Source organism: Ahaetulla prasina, chromosome 4 (assembly GCF_028640845.1).
Source record: "Ahaetulla prasina isolate Xishuangbanna chromosome 4, ASM2864084v1, whole genome shotgun sequence".
Taxonomy (NCBI): Eukaryota; Metazoa; Chordata; class Lepidosauria; order Squamata; family Colubridae; genus Ahaetulla; species Ahaetulla prasina.
Window position 1 is genome coordinate 78,628,068 of NC_080542.1, and position 15,300 is coordinate 78,643,367.

A 15,300-nucleotide genomic window follows, 5' to 3' on the forward strand; every position below is an offset into this window, starting at 1 on the left:
TTAACTTAACAGAGGAAAGAATTTTGAATATAGAAGGTTATGACTTGTTATATGGATGGCATGCGTACTTATTTTATGAAAAAAAGTGGATAGGGCTTTTAAGAATCATGTGTTGAGAAGTGCTCTTTTGGTCTGGAAAAATATTCCTATAAATTAGATTACAAGATTCCTATATGGGCGAGCCCTAGACATGCAATAGAGAATATAAATATAGAACAGAAACAGGAAATGATTACTTATAAAGAACTTTTGTATGCTGAAGGAGGTAGATTGCAATTAAAATCATTACAGGTATTAAATGAAGAAGGAGGAATTATACTTGGTTTCAATATGGGCAAATAAGTGCTAGATGGAAAGAAGATCAAAAATTGGTATAATGCAAAGGAGGAAAATTTAATAAAGCAAATTAGAAATCAGACCCAGGAGCATATAAAGAGATTGTATAATGTGTTGCTTGAAATAGATTCGGAAAAGGATTTGGTAAAGGATTGTATGATAAAATGGGCACAGAATATTCAGGAACCAATAATGTTGGAAACATGGGAGAAAATCTGGGTTAGAAATGTTAAGTTTACACAAGCACAGAATTTAAGGGAAAATTTTTATAAGATGTTTTATAGATGGCATTTAGATCCCAAAAAATTATCATGTATGTATCCTAATATTCAAGCGAAATGTTGGAGGTGTGATTGTGATGATGCTACATATTTTCATATTTGGTGGACCTGCAAGAAAATTAAGGTCTTTTGGATAAGAATTTGGTGGATTATTCAAAATGTACTGAAGAAGAAGATAAAGTTCCTGCCACAATTTTTCCTTTTGGGAATTATAATGGATTGTACAGGGATTGAGACTAAATTGATTTTGAACTTAATAACAGCAGCAAGACTGTTGATTGGACAATACTGGAAGAAAGAAGAGATACCTACAATAGAAGAATGGATATTGAAAGTTATTAATTTGGCTGAGATGGCTAAAATCTCAGCGTTTTTAAAAGACAATACGCAGGAAAGATATTTAATTGAATGGAAAAAATGGATTGATTATCTACAAAATAGATATCAGATTAAGAAATATCAGATTGCTTTTGAATAATTAGAAAGTTATTTTATGTAATAGGGAGGGGGTTGGGAGACGAAAAGCTTTGGATGTGGTTATTTGGATTGGAAGGGAAAATTTTATTCTATGTTTGGTTTATGTATAACTTTACCTTGTGATTGACCCGGGAAGCCGGGGGGTGGGGGAGGGAGGGGGGTGTTTTGTTTTTTTTTGGGAGGGAGGGGGAAAAAAGGGGGGAAAATGTTTTTGTTTTTTTAAAACTCTTTCAATTAAAAAAAAAAAAAAAGTATATCCGAGTATGAATAACGTACTGTATTTTTTGGAGTATAAGACGCTCTTTTCCCCCCCAAAGAGGGTGAAAATATGGGTACATCTTATACATCAAAAGTAGCCCCGCTCATCTGCCAGCCTCTACCCTTCGGATGTTTTCAGCCTCTGCACGTCACGTTTTTGGGTGGTTCTAGGCAGGGAGGGATTGGCAGCATCCTCACTGCCACTTGGATTTTGATAATGAGCAGCTCAGATATTTTTATCCATTTAAAATAAACTCTATCACCCTACGTGCATTTAACTGGAGGGGGTGGGGTGGGGTGGGAGATGAATTTTATGGGGGCAGAAGAGGGACTTGGCACCAAAGGCTCCACTCCCGAGACACCCCCGTCTTCCTACCTATAGCCATAGGCTGGCTTTCTCACAACAAGGCCCAAGAGAGACGCTGTACTTCAGTCCTCCTGGATGCTGCCATCACGTAAACATGGTGCAGGCTTCCTTTGGAGCCTGATTCTGCAAGCGGCCCAGGAAGCACGAAAGTCAGGACTCGTTTTGCAAAGCAGAAGCCTGGCACCATGTTTACGAGATGGCAGCATCCAGGAGGACTGAAGTGTTGCATCTCTATCAGGCCTTGCTGCTAGAAACTCCAGTTAAATGCACATAGATTGATAGGGTTTGTTTTAAATGGATAAAAAGATCTGTGCTACTCATTATCCAAATCCGAGTGGAAGTGACGATGCCACTGATCCTGATGCTGGTAGGCAGAGGCAGAATTCTTTTTTTCTTGTTTTCCTCCCCAAAAATTAAAGTGCGTCTTATAGTTTGGTGCATCTCATAGTCTGAAAAATATGGTACTTTAAATTTTATGAACAGTGAATGTTAATACTGATATTTGTTCATAAATTCATAAAATCCAAGGCACTTATTCCATTACGGTACAAATACTGCACAGAAAGTCATAGAATGATTTCTGTGAATCCCCAATTCACTTTTTTGATCATTTTAAATATTCTAGGTTGAAATAATTAGGTCAGGGATGTCAAACTCAAGTCCTGGGGGCCAGATCCAGCCCCCGGATACTTAGATCTGGCCCACGGGGCCACCCTGGAAACAGCGAAGGACCGGCCTGCTGTGCTTCTGCCAAAGAAACAGGCTGCCAAGCTCCATTTTTGGCTGCCACTGCCTCCTGCAACCCTCTGCCAATGAAAACAGAGCTTGGGAGCTCCCTTTTCACTAGCAGGATTGCAGGAGGCCATGGCAGCCAAAAACAGAGCTCAGGAGCCTGTTTTCGCTGGCAAAGCACTCGGTCCAACACAGGCTCCCAACAGGAGTGATGTCGAACTGGCCATGCCCCCTGACCACATACACACCCACGCCCCCCACAACCTTGATGTGGCCCTCAATGAAATCAAGTTTGACACCCCTGATCTAGGTAGTTAAAACAACTGAGTACAATATTATGATATTGTTCTTCCTTCGGCAGATTTCCCCCCCCCCCAAAGCAGCTGATAATAAAATTTGGACACAATCCAACCACTACATGTGAGGACAAAGAGAGCATACTTCACTGTGGGACGAGACATCTCAGTACAGATGTTGGAGATGACTTCTTCCCAAAGCCTTATCTAGTAATTGGATAAACTCTACAGCCAGCATGTGGCTACAATTCACAATTGTAAAATAATTTACAATTTAATTTACAATTCACAATTGTAAAATAAAGAACTATTTTAGAAGCAGATGAAGAGGACTAATTGAACAGAAAGCATCCAGCAGAGAAAATGGAATAAAACTGATTGTCTGAAATAAAACTTAAAGACATATGCTTCCTATTTTTGCCAAAATGCCTAGTCCACATTGTGCTGCTGTCCTATCTCTTTTGTACATATGTGCAATGTCAGAAAACATGTACAAAAGAGGAGAGACTTGCATACTCTCTTTTCAGAAACCACTTCCTTGAAATAAAGGAATGCTGGAATTAAAATATATGCAATATATGGTAGAATTCAAGGGGGAAAATAATAGAATCATAGATTTCTGTCTATGTTCCTGTCCTATTGTTTTTCTTTTCTTCTTCCTATATATATATATATATATATATATACGACACCTTCATAATCTGGCCACACGGGAAAGAAAAACTTGACAACTTCCTCACACACCTCAATAGCCTACACCCCAAAATACAGTTCACCATGGAAACAGAAGTTAATAACCAACTTCCCTTCCTGGATGTCTTAGTCTACAGAAAACCCAATGGCTCCCTAGGACACACCATCTACCAGAAGAAAACACACACAAACCGCTATCTGCACGCACTCTCACACCACCACCCAGCACAGATCAACTCTGTAGCCAAGACACTCATCTCCAGAACAAAATGCTTAGCTGATGAACAACACCTAAAACCCGAACTAGACACTCTCACTAACGTACTAACATCCAATGGATTCCAAACAAATAAGATTACCAAGCTAATCCAAAAAGAACCCCCCACTAAAATCCAAGACAGAGAACAAGAAAACGGCACAGCCCTCCTCCCATATATAAAAGGCACCACAGACAGAATCAGCAAGATCCTCCACAAACAACATCAAGACAGCATTCTGCACAAACAGAAAAATATCCACCATCCTAAGAAACCCCAAAGACAAAATTGAGTTAGAAAATCAAGGAGTATATGAAATCCCATGCACCGCCTGCCCCACCACATACATTGGACAAACCAACAGAAGAATAAGTGCACGCATTGAAGAACACAAGAACTCATTCAAAAAAGAGGAACCAACTTCTTCCCTGGTCCAACACTTTAAAGTCACAGGACATGATATTGAATTTAAAAAGACCAGAACTATCGCCAAAACTGAACACTTTAACAACAGAATAATCAGAGAAGCCACTGAGATAGAAAAACGCCCACACAGCATGAACAAACGAGATGACACCTCCGCCTACCAGCCATTTGAAACCCGCCTTATTGACAAACGAGTCCCTAACACGAGGAATGACACCAGACCCACACTCACCAGGTCCACACAGGATGTCACCACCGCACATCCACCCAGAAAGCAGACCCAAACCCACACTGAACATGAAGCACGACCAAGGACCAGAAGCCAGACCGCAGCTGCAACATTAGCCATTTCAAACCCTCCAATCCATTCATGCAGCAGACTGACACCCACTATGAAGATGTAGCACGACCACAAAGCCAAACAACAGCTATGCAGCTCACCAGCTCAAATCCCCTGCAGCACAGACTAGACTGAGCACAACCAAGCCCCCACCAACACAGGACACACCCCAGCCAATCAGAGCACAGAAAAACCCCATCCAATCAGAGCACAGCCAAGCTCCCACCCAATCAGTTCAAACCCCACTAGCAGTTAAAAGGAAGAAACAGCTGCGATCACACATTGCTCCCAGAAGCACGAAGCTGAAGCCTGAAGATGACGAATGAGACTTCAGAAACGTCGCCAAGACACTTCCAATCTTACACGGAGAAAACCCGAACAACCAAAGACCTATATACAAACACCGTGAAAACCTCAGAAAATATATATATATATATATATATATATATATATATATATATATATATATATATATATATATATATATATATATATATATATAGGGTTTCTCTATAATTGAAATGTGCAGCGTTCAAGTCTCATTCGTCATCTTCAGGCTTCAGCTTCGTGCTTCGCGAATGAGACTTCGTCGAAACGTTGCCAAGACATTTCCAATTTTACACGGGAGAAAACCCGAACAACCAAAGACCTACATACAAACACCCGTGAAAACCTCAGAAAACAAATATATATATATATATATATGCAGCTCACCAGCTCAAATCCCCCTGCAACACAGACTAGACTGAGCACAACCAAGCCCCCACCAACACAGGACACACCCCCAGCCAATCAGAGCACAGAAAAAACCCCATCCAATCAGAGCACAGCCAAGCTCCCACCCAATCAGTTCAAACCCCCACTAGCAGTTAAAAGGAAGAAACAGCTGCGATCACACATTGCTCCCAGAAGCACGAAGCTGAAGCCTGAAGATGACGAATGAGACTTCGTCGAAACGTCGCCAAGACACTTCCAATTTTACACGGAGAAAACCCCTATATATATATATATATATATATATATATATATATATATATATATATATATATATATATATATATATATATATATATATATATGCTTATATCTCCTTATATTTACTCATATATGTGTATATACTATATAATCTTTTTGTATGATACCTACATATATTGTTGTGACAAAATAAATAAATAGATAAATTTGGAAGGGACATAACAGATCATGAAGTCCAACTCTGCACATTGAAGGATTCACTCTACCATCCCCGAAATAAAACTATCCAGCCTAAAAACCTCTGGTGTAGGGGAAAAACTGATTCCTATTGCAAGTTATTTTACTGATTGACTACTCTGTCAAGAGGTTCTTTCCAGGCTCTAATATGCATCTACAGCTGAATTATTTTATATTAAGTTTTTACAGTTAAACAAATCTTATTCACCACTTATACATGACTGTGGCCATTTTTATATCCTCCTATTAATATTCATCTATGTTCTATACATTGATACTAATTTTACATTCTATTTAGAGTTCTATCCCTTTTTTCCTTCTATTTTCAATCCAATTGTACCATTTCTCCCATATTACGTAAAAATCCTAATCCATCAGTCCTTTCAATTCAAGAGTCATTTTGTCTATTTCGGCGCAGTCCAATACTTTTTTTTTAATTGAAAAAGTTTTTACAAAAATTTTCAAACCCCCTTTTCCCCCCCTCCCCCCTTCCTCCAAAACCACCCTCCTCCCTCCCACCCCCCGACTTCCCAGAACAAACACAAGGTATAGTTCAAAAAAAATAATCATTCGCTAAATTTTCCCTAACACAAATTATAATCCTCCCCTTCTTCTCAAATCCTAACTTCCCCCATACAAATCAAAGATAAATACATCCTAATCATTCAAAAGCAATCTGATATCTCTTAATCTGATATCTATTTTGCATATATTCAATCCATTTTTTCCATTCAGTTAGATATTTTTCTTGTGTAGTGCCTTTCAAAAAGGCTGAGATTTTAGCCATCTCAGCCAAATTAGCAACTTTCAATATTCATTCTTCTATTGTAGGTAACTCTTTTTTCTTCCAGTATTGTCCTATCAGTAGTCTTGCCGCTGTTATTAAATTTAAAATCAACTTACTTACTCTCAATTACTGTACGGTCCATAATAATAAAGTAGGAACTTTAGCTTCTTTTTCAAAACATTTTGTATAATCCACCAGATCCTTATCCAAAAAGCCTTAAACTTCTTACAAGTCCACCAAATATGAAAATATGTAGCATCATCACAATTAAATCTCCAACATTTCGCTTGCATATCTGGATACATACATGATAATTTCTTAGGGTCTAAGTGCTACCTATAAAACATTTTATAAAAATTTTCCCTCAGGTTCTGTGCTTGCATAAATTTAACATTTCTAACCCAAATTTTTTCCAAAGTTTCCAAAAACATTGGTTCTTGAATATTTTGTGCCCATTTTATCATACAATCGTTTATTAAATCCCTTTCAGAGTCTATTTCTATCAACACATTATACAATCTCTTTATATGCGCTTGAGTTTGATTTATAATTTGTTTTACCAAGTTTTCTTCATTCTGCATGATACCAATTTTCTGGTCTTCTTTCCACCTAGCTCGTAATTGCCCATATTGGAACCAAGTATAGTTTCTCTCTTCTTCTTTTAATTGTTGCAAGGATTTTAATTGTAAATTACCTCTCTCAAAATATAAAAGTTCTTTATAAGTAATCATTTCCTGTTTCTGTTCTATATTTATATTCTCTATTGCATGCCTGGGGTTTGCCCAAATAGGAATTTTATAATTCAACTTGTTATAGTATTTCTTCCAGAATAGCACGCAGAAGAGCAATTCTTAACACATGATTCTTAAAGGCTCTATCCAGTTTTTTATCATACAATAAATATGCACGCCATCCATATAGTAAATCATAACCTTCTATATTCAAAATCCTTTCCTCCGTTAAGTTAAACCAATCACTTATTACCGAAAGAGCAGCTGCTTCATAATATAATTTAAAATTGGGCATTTTTAAACCTCCCCTTTCCTGAATTATTTTCATTTTAACTCTCGCTTTTTTACCTTCCTATACAAATTTATTAATTCCAATCTGCCATTCTTCCAAATTTTTATCTTTCTTAATTATTGGTATCATCTGAAACAAAATAAAAATCTAGGTAAAACATTCATTTTAATGGCTGCTATTCTCCCCAATAATGATAATTGTATTTTTTTCCAACCGAGCATTTTCTTCTGAACTTTTTGCCATAATACCTCAAAGTTATTCTTAAACAATTTCACATTTGAAGAAGTAATATAAACCCCTAGGTATTTGACCTTTTTTACAATTTCAAATCCTTTTGTTTCCTCTAATTTTTCTTTCTGTTGTCTAGTCATATTTTTTGTTATCATTTTTGTTTTATTCTGATTTACTTTAAACTCTGAAATTTTTCCATATTGATCAATTATTTCCAACAAACATACACTTGAGTTTACAGGATTTGACAAAATAATCACCAAATCATCAGCAAATGCTGTCACTTTATATTCATGTTGTCTAATTTTAATTCCCTCTATCTCCTTTACCTCTCATTACTTTATCCAGTAATGGCTCCAGAGTTAAAATAAACAATAATGGTATAGGGGGCACTGTTGTCTTGTTCCTTTCGCAATCTTAAAAACTTCTATCAAACTACCATTAACTATTATCTGAGCTGTTTGCTTTCCATAAATCGTTCTAATTATTCTCATAAAACAATCTCCAAATTGCATTTTATCTATTAATTTAAATAAAAATTCCCAATGCAGGTGATCAAAGGCTTTCTCTGCATCCAAAAAAATAAATGCTGCAGAAAACTGATAAGAGCAGCAAAAAGAAGCTACTCTGAAAAGCTAAAGAATCAATTTTCAGCAAATGAACCAGCAAACATGTGGAAAACTCTTAAAAATATCACCGGCTATGGCAAACCTCCTTCCCAGGCTGAAGGTAATCAACAACTGGCAGATGACCTGAATGAGTTTTACTGCAGGTTTGAAAGGAAACTACAGCCACCTATCTCCACAACCCCCATCTCAGACACACCAACAACAGCCAAGCCTCCTACAACTGACCCCATCCTATTGGGTTCACAACCCCTAGTGATCACAGAAAAGGAAGTGCAGGACCTGTTTCACAGACAAAAGCCAGGAAAAGCTCCAGGCCCAGACAAGATAACTCCTTCTTGCTTAAAAGTCTGTGCTGACCAATTGGCCCCCATCTTCACCCATATTTTCAATAAATCACTAGAGATGTGCTATGTTCCTTCTTGCTTCAAACGCTCTACCATCATCCCAGTGCCGAAGAAGCCCACCATCAAGTAACTGAATGACTACAGACCAGTTGCTCTAACATCTGTAGTCATGAAAACCTTTGAAAGGCTAGTGCTTTCCTACCTGAAAACCATCACGAATCCACTCTTAGACCCCTTGCAATTTGCATACCGAGCAAATAGATCAACAGATGATGCTGTTAATATGGCTCTGCACTACATCCTACAACATCTTGAGTCTCCAAAGACCTATGCAAGGGTCCTTTTTGTAGACTTTAGTTCAGCATTCAATACCATCATTCCAGACATTCTTCTAACTAAGCTAAACCAGCTACAGGTACCGGAACAGACTTGTAAGTGGATCACAAGCTTCCTAACAAACAGGAAGCAGCAGGTGAAGCTAAGCAAGATCACATCAAATACCTGTACAATTAGCACAGGGGCCCCCCAAGGCTGTGTGCTCTCCCCACTTCTCTTCTCTCTGTATACCAATGACTGCATCTCCAATGATCCATTTGTTAAGCTACTGAAGTTCGCAGATGACACAACAGTGATTGGTCTCATTCGAGACAATGACGAATCCGTATATAGACGAGAGGTCGAACGACTAGCCTTGTGGTGCAACCAAAACAATCTGGAACTGAACACACTCAAAACCGTAGAAATGGTGGTAGACTTTAGGAAAAACCCTTCCATACTTCCACCTCTCACAATACTTGACAACACAGTATCAACAGTAGAAACCTTCAAAGTTCTGGGTTCTATCATATCGCAAGATCTCAAATGGACAGCTAACATCAAAAACATCATTAAAAAAGGACAACAAAGAATGTTCTTTGTGCGCCAACTCAGTAAGCTCAAACTGCCCAAGGAGCTGCTGATCCAATTCTACAGAGGAATTATTGAGTCTGTCATTTGCACCTCTATAACTGTCTGGTTCGGTTCTGCAACCCAACAAGAAAAACACAGACTTCAGAGGATAATTAGAACTGCAGAAAAAATAATTGCTACCAACTTGCCTTCCATTGAGGACCTGTATACTGCACGAATCAAGAAGAGGGCCGTGAAAATATTTGCAGATCCCTCGCATCCTGGACATAAACTGTTTCAACTCCTACCCTCAAAACGACGCTATAGAGCACTGCACACCAGAACAACTAGACACAAGAACAGTTTTTTCCTGAAGGCCATCACTCTGCTAAACAAATAATTCCCTCAACACTGTCAGACTATTTACTGAATCTGCACTACTATTAATCGTTTCATAGTTCCCATCATCAATCTCTTTTCACTTATGACTGTATGACTATAACTTGTTGCTGGCAATCCTTATGATTTATATTGATATATTGACCATCAATTGTGTTGTAAATGTTGTAACTTGATGAACGTATCTTTTCTTTTATGTACACTGAGAGCATATGCACCAAGACAAATTCCTTGTGTGTCCAATCACACTTGGCCAATTAAAAAAAAAATTCTATTCTATTCTATTGTTCTTTTCTAAATATTCCAGTAAATTTACAATCTGTCTAACATTATTCCTCATCTGCTTTCACTTTATAAATCCAGATAGATCAGTAGGAATTCTTCGTTGTAGAACTAACATTAATCTATTCGCTATTATTTTAGCAAAAATCTTATAATCATTATTCAAAAGTGAAATCGGCCTATAATTCCAGGTTTAGAGCAATCCTATTCTTCTTTTGGTATCAATGAAATGAAAGTAGTTCTCCATGATGGGGGTATTCCCCCTCCTAATTGTATCTGATTAAATAATTCCTTAAGTGGACATACTATCTCATTCTGTAAATTTTTATAATAAATTGCTGTAAGTCCATCCGTACCGGGTTTTTTCCCATTTTTAATTGTTTTATTGTCAAAATAATTTCTTCAGAAGTTATAGGCCAATTCAGTTCTTCCCTTTGTTCTAAGGTGAAACCTTTAGCCTTGTACTCTTTCAAATATTTATCAATATCCATGTTCAAGATTGTATCTTTAACATATAAATTTGTATAATATTCTAAAAAAGCTTTTTTAATTTTATCCTGTTGATATCTCTCTTTACCTTTATATTCTATTTTTTCTATAATACGTGCTTTTTGTTTTTTCCTTAAGATATATGCTAACCACCTACCAGGTCTATTTGCATTACAAAAAGTATTATGTTTAGCATACTGTATGTTTGTTGCCACCTGGTCTGCCATTATCATATTAAATTGACTCTGTAGTATCTTTATTGCATCTTTTAGTTTTTAATCATGTGGATTATGTATTAATAATTGTTGTTTCTTTTGGATTTCCTCTTCTAAATACTTACGCTGTTTTTGTTGTTTACTTCTCTGTTTATTATTAATATATATTAAGACTCCTCTCGCGTCCCAAACCATTTCTATTGATGTTCCCCTATTCAATTTATCATCAAAAAATTCTTTCATTTGTTTTTTACATTGATTTACATTATCTTCATATCTAAACAAATTTTCATTTATTCTCCAGGATTTTCTACCACCTTTTTCTTGTTGCAATTCCAACCATACTGGACTATGGTCAGATAAACACCTTGGAAATATCTTCGTTTTCTTCACCCTAAGAAGCAAATCATTAGTGATTAATATAAAATCAATACGTGAAAAAAATTGATGCCTATCAGAATAAAAAGTAAAATCTCTATCTTCAAGATTCCGCATTCTCCATACATCTCTCAACTCAAAAACTTCCATCATCTCAAAAAAAGATTTGGGCAGCTTTGCATGCGTAGGAATTTTCTTAAAGAGAATTCTCTTATCCTTTCGGGTATCTATTACGCCTTTCCAATCCCCTAGTATAATAAACGATTTATAATCCCAAAGAGTCAGTCTATCATGCAACATCCTATAGAATTTTTCTTGTTGCTGATTAGGTGCATATATACCAATCAAGAGTGTCTTTTTTCCTTCTAACACAAGTTCAATAGCGATATATCTCCCTTGGATATCTGCTTCAATTAATTTGGCTGGTATATCTTTTCTCAAATATACCACTATACACTTTTCTTATCCAAAGCTGAAGCAACAAAGTGTTTACCTAATTTTGAGTTTATTAGGTATTTTTGATCTGATAGTTTAATATGTGTCTCTTGTAAACAAATCATATCATTTTTAAATTGTCTCAAATAATGAAATATTTTTCTTCTTTTCTGCGCTGAATTCAAACCATTAACATTCCAAGTCAGGATTTTATTTGCCATCTTTGGCCTCACGAAGCTTTTGAGCAATCAGCTCAGCTTCGGCCTCGCTCCTCCCACTGCTTCTGCTTCTGTAGTAGAATCTTGACTTTTACTTTGAAGTTGATCCTCCTTTTCTTTACGCTTAGTAACCGCCCTTGTCATCCTTTGTTCTTGTGGCTGTTCTTGGGATAATAACATCAAAGGGGCCACGTCAGCTTCCATACTCATTTGCCTCTCTTGTGGGCTTTTATCTGTTGCTTCGGGATCAACTTTCGGCACATTAAAAAGAAAATCTTTCGCTTTCAACACAGTTTCAATACAATATCTCCTTCCCTGAAAAAACACTGTAAGACCAGCTGGAACCTCCCATCTAAATTGAATCTGACGATTCTTGAGCTCTTGTGTAAAAAATATAAACTCTTTCCTGTCTTTTAACATCTTAGGGGGAATCTCTTTCAGAACCATCACCTCTTGTTCTGCTATTTGCAACTTTTTCTGATACATGGCTTGCAGAATTTGATTTCTCATTGTTCTTGTCAAGAAATAAACCACAATGTCTACCTTGGCAATATTTTTTGTCTAGCAATCCATGAGTTAACCCTATATACTTTGTCAATTTGAAAAGCAACCTCTTGTGGATCAAGTCCTAACCTTTCAGCCAAAGCCTCTGATAAAATTTTCTTAAGGTCCTCATCTTTTACTTCCTGCAAGCCTCTGATTCTCAAAGCCCCTTCCATCGCCCTGTATTGTAACACCACCACCTGATCTTCATTTTTGTCCACTTTTATTTGCAATTGTTCCATTTTATTTTCCAATGCTGATTAGATTGATTAATTGTTTCACTTTCCCTTCCAAAACCTCCAAATTCTTTTCCATACCTTGAAAAGTCATCAAAATATTATTTTATTTATTATTTTCTTTCATTTCCTCTCTAGTCAGTTCAATATGATTCATAACTTCTTTAAACCTTTCTTCAAATATTTTTGTCTGTTCTTTAAACATATCTTCCATTCCCACTTCAGATCCCCTTCTTGTTGTAGGCTTAGGTGGTTTAGAAGCCATTTCAAATTCCAAATTAAAGTTCAGTTATAAAGTCAGAATCAAGGATGTAAAATAAATAAAAAAAAACTTTTTCTATTTTCTATCTTCCTTTCAATATAGGAGAGCTACCACTTTAACAGTCCACAAATACACTCTCCATTTGATTACACAAACAACTTCCGACTTTCACTTTCTCTCAGATGCCATTTTCAGCAATCTTAATTGAAACAATAGAAAGTTTCTTTTCTTAAAGGGTAAAAGTCAGGTTCATTACTTGCAATCCCAATGATCGATCACTTGTGTTTGTTCTGTCTGCATCCAGAAATCCAAAGAAAAATCACTTGAGCAGAAGTGGACGCTTTCTTCTTTTCCTGCTACTGCAGGAGTGTGCTGGATTCAGAGCTCAGCGGAGTTATGCGGCTGTTGTGACCCAGGTTCCTGGACTCGGACTCCTGGACTCGGATGATTCAGAAAGTGAGGAAGAGGAACTGGAAAGGCCTACTTCTCCTGGGCCCTCTCCCTCCCTGGCACCCACCCCAGAGGAGGAAGAGGGGCCGGCAAGGCCTGATTCCCCCGGGCCTTCTTCTGATTTGGCAACGCCCCAAGAACAATCTTGGCTCGATGCAAGACTGTGCAGACGTGACTGGTGCACGCAGTAGAGGAGGCATTGGGACAAAGTCAAAGAATGATGAGTCACAGAGTGACACCCACAAGGTCTATAAAAGCAGGAGGCGGAACTTCCTGGCTTTTTGTCTTAGACAAAGCAGTGAATTTGCGCGGGCAAACTGTTTCAATGGAGGGAAGAATATCTTAGTAAGTAACTCTGGCCTTATCTATAATTTCCTAGTTATCTCCAGAGACTTGGCAGGCGCGTGGGTAGACGTGGCCAGAACATTTATCTATGTAAATAAACTAGAAAAGAAGGCCTTTGACTGACTCTTTGTTGGGAGTATTGGGGGAGGGAAACAGAACAGCAGCACTTGACCCTCCGAGGCATCACTTTCACAAAGCAAAGCTTATGGGGAGTTCTACCGCTTTTCCGCTGCTCTTTCCCTTCCCTTTCTCCCAGGGAAGGTACTTCAAGCCGGCGAGCAGCTGATTTTAGCTGTTTTCGCTGGCTTTTATGATACCTCAGCATGGGGTGCCTTTACAGGCATCCAGTGAAGAAAGCGGCGCCACTGGAAGTCTCCCAGTCCAGTACTTTTTTAATTATTAAATCTTCAGAGGGTATGTTTTGACTTCTCCAACACTGAGCGAAAGCCAATCTTGCCGCAGTTATATGCAGAATAATATATGTTGAGTTTTTTTCATATTTCCTTTCCATTATTCCTAGAAGAAACAATTCTAGTGTATATTCTATCTTGAAGCCTGTTATTTCCTGTATCCAACTATGTACCTTCATCCAATATTTTTTAGTTTCGGAGAATAACCACCTATCTTTTGTACCTATCTTTTGTCCACATTTCCAAAATTTGGGATTAAAATTTGGATATATTTTTGCCAATCTAGAGGGTGAGGAATACCAATGGTAAAACATTTTATATTGATTTTCTTTATATTTTGCCGACCTGGTTAATTTATAATTTCTATTCCAAGTTGTTTCCCAATCCTCTAATTCAATATTATGCCCAGCATTTTTTGCCATCATATCTCCCTTTACTACATCTTCAGCTCTATCAAATTCTAGTAAATAATTATAAATTTTAGTTATTAATTTCTGATCTGGTCCCACCAATATTTTATCCAATTGTTTTGGCTGCATTTCAATTCCATATTCATCTTTATCCTTTATAAATCATGATTTTAATTGCAAATAAACCCACCAGTCTATATTTATTCCCTGTTCTTCCAGTTCTTGCCTACTTTTTAGATTCCCCTGATTGTCTAGGATTTCATTGTATTTGGCCATTTTGCTTATATCCAGGGTATGGGGATGAATCACTGCTTCCATCATCAAGACCCAGCTAGGAATTTTCATATAGTGTTTTTTCTTAATTTCTTGCCATGTTTGCATTAGGGCTTCTTGTACTTTATGTTGAAAACAATATAAATGAGTTTTGTTCTCTCTGTCCCATAAAAAGGGGTGCCATCCTTTTTTTAAATCACATTCTTCCAATACAAGTAATCATTTATTTCTCAAATTAATCCACTCTTTAACCCAAACTAAGATTGATGCTTTATAATAAAGTCTCCAATCTGGGAACTCAAAGCCCATCTCTGCTTCTACTATCCTGAAGATTGGATATTTTTATTCTTGCTTTTTTCCCTGCCCATATAAATTTTG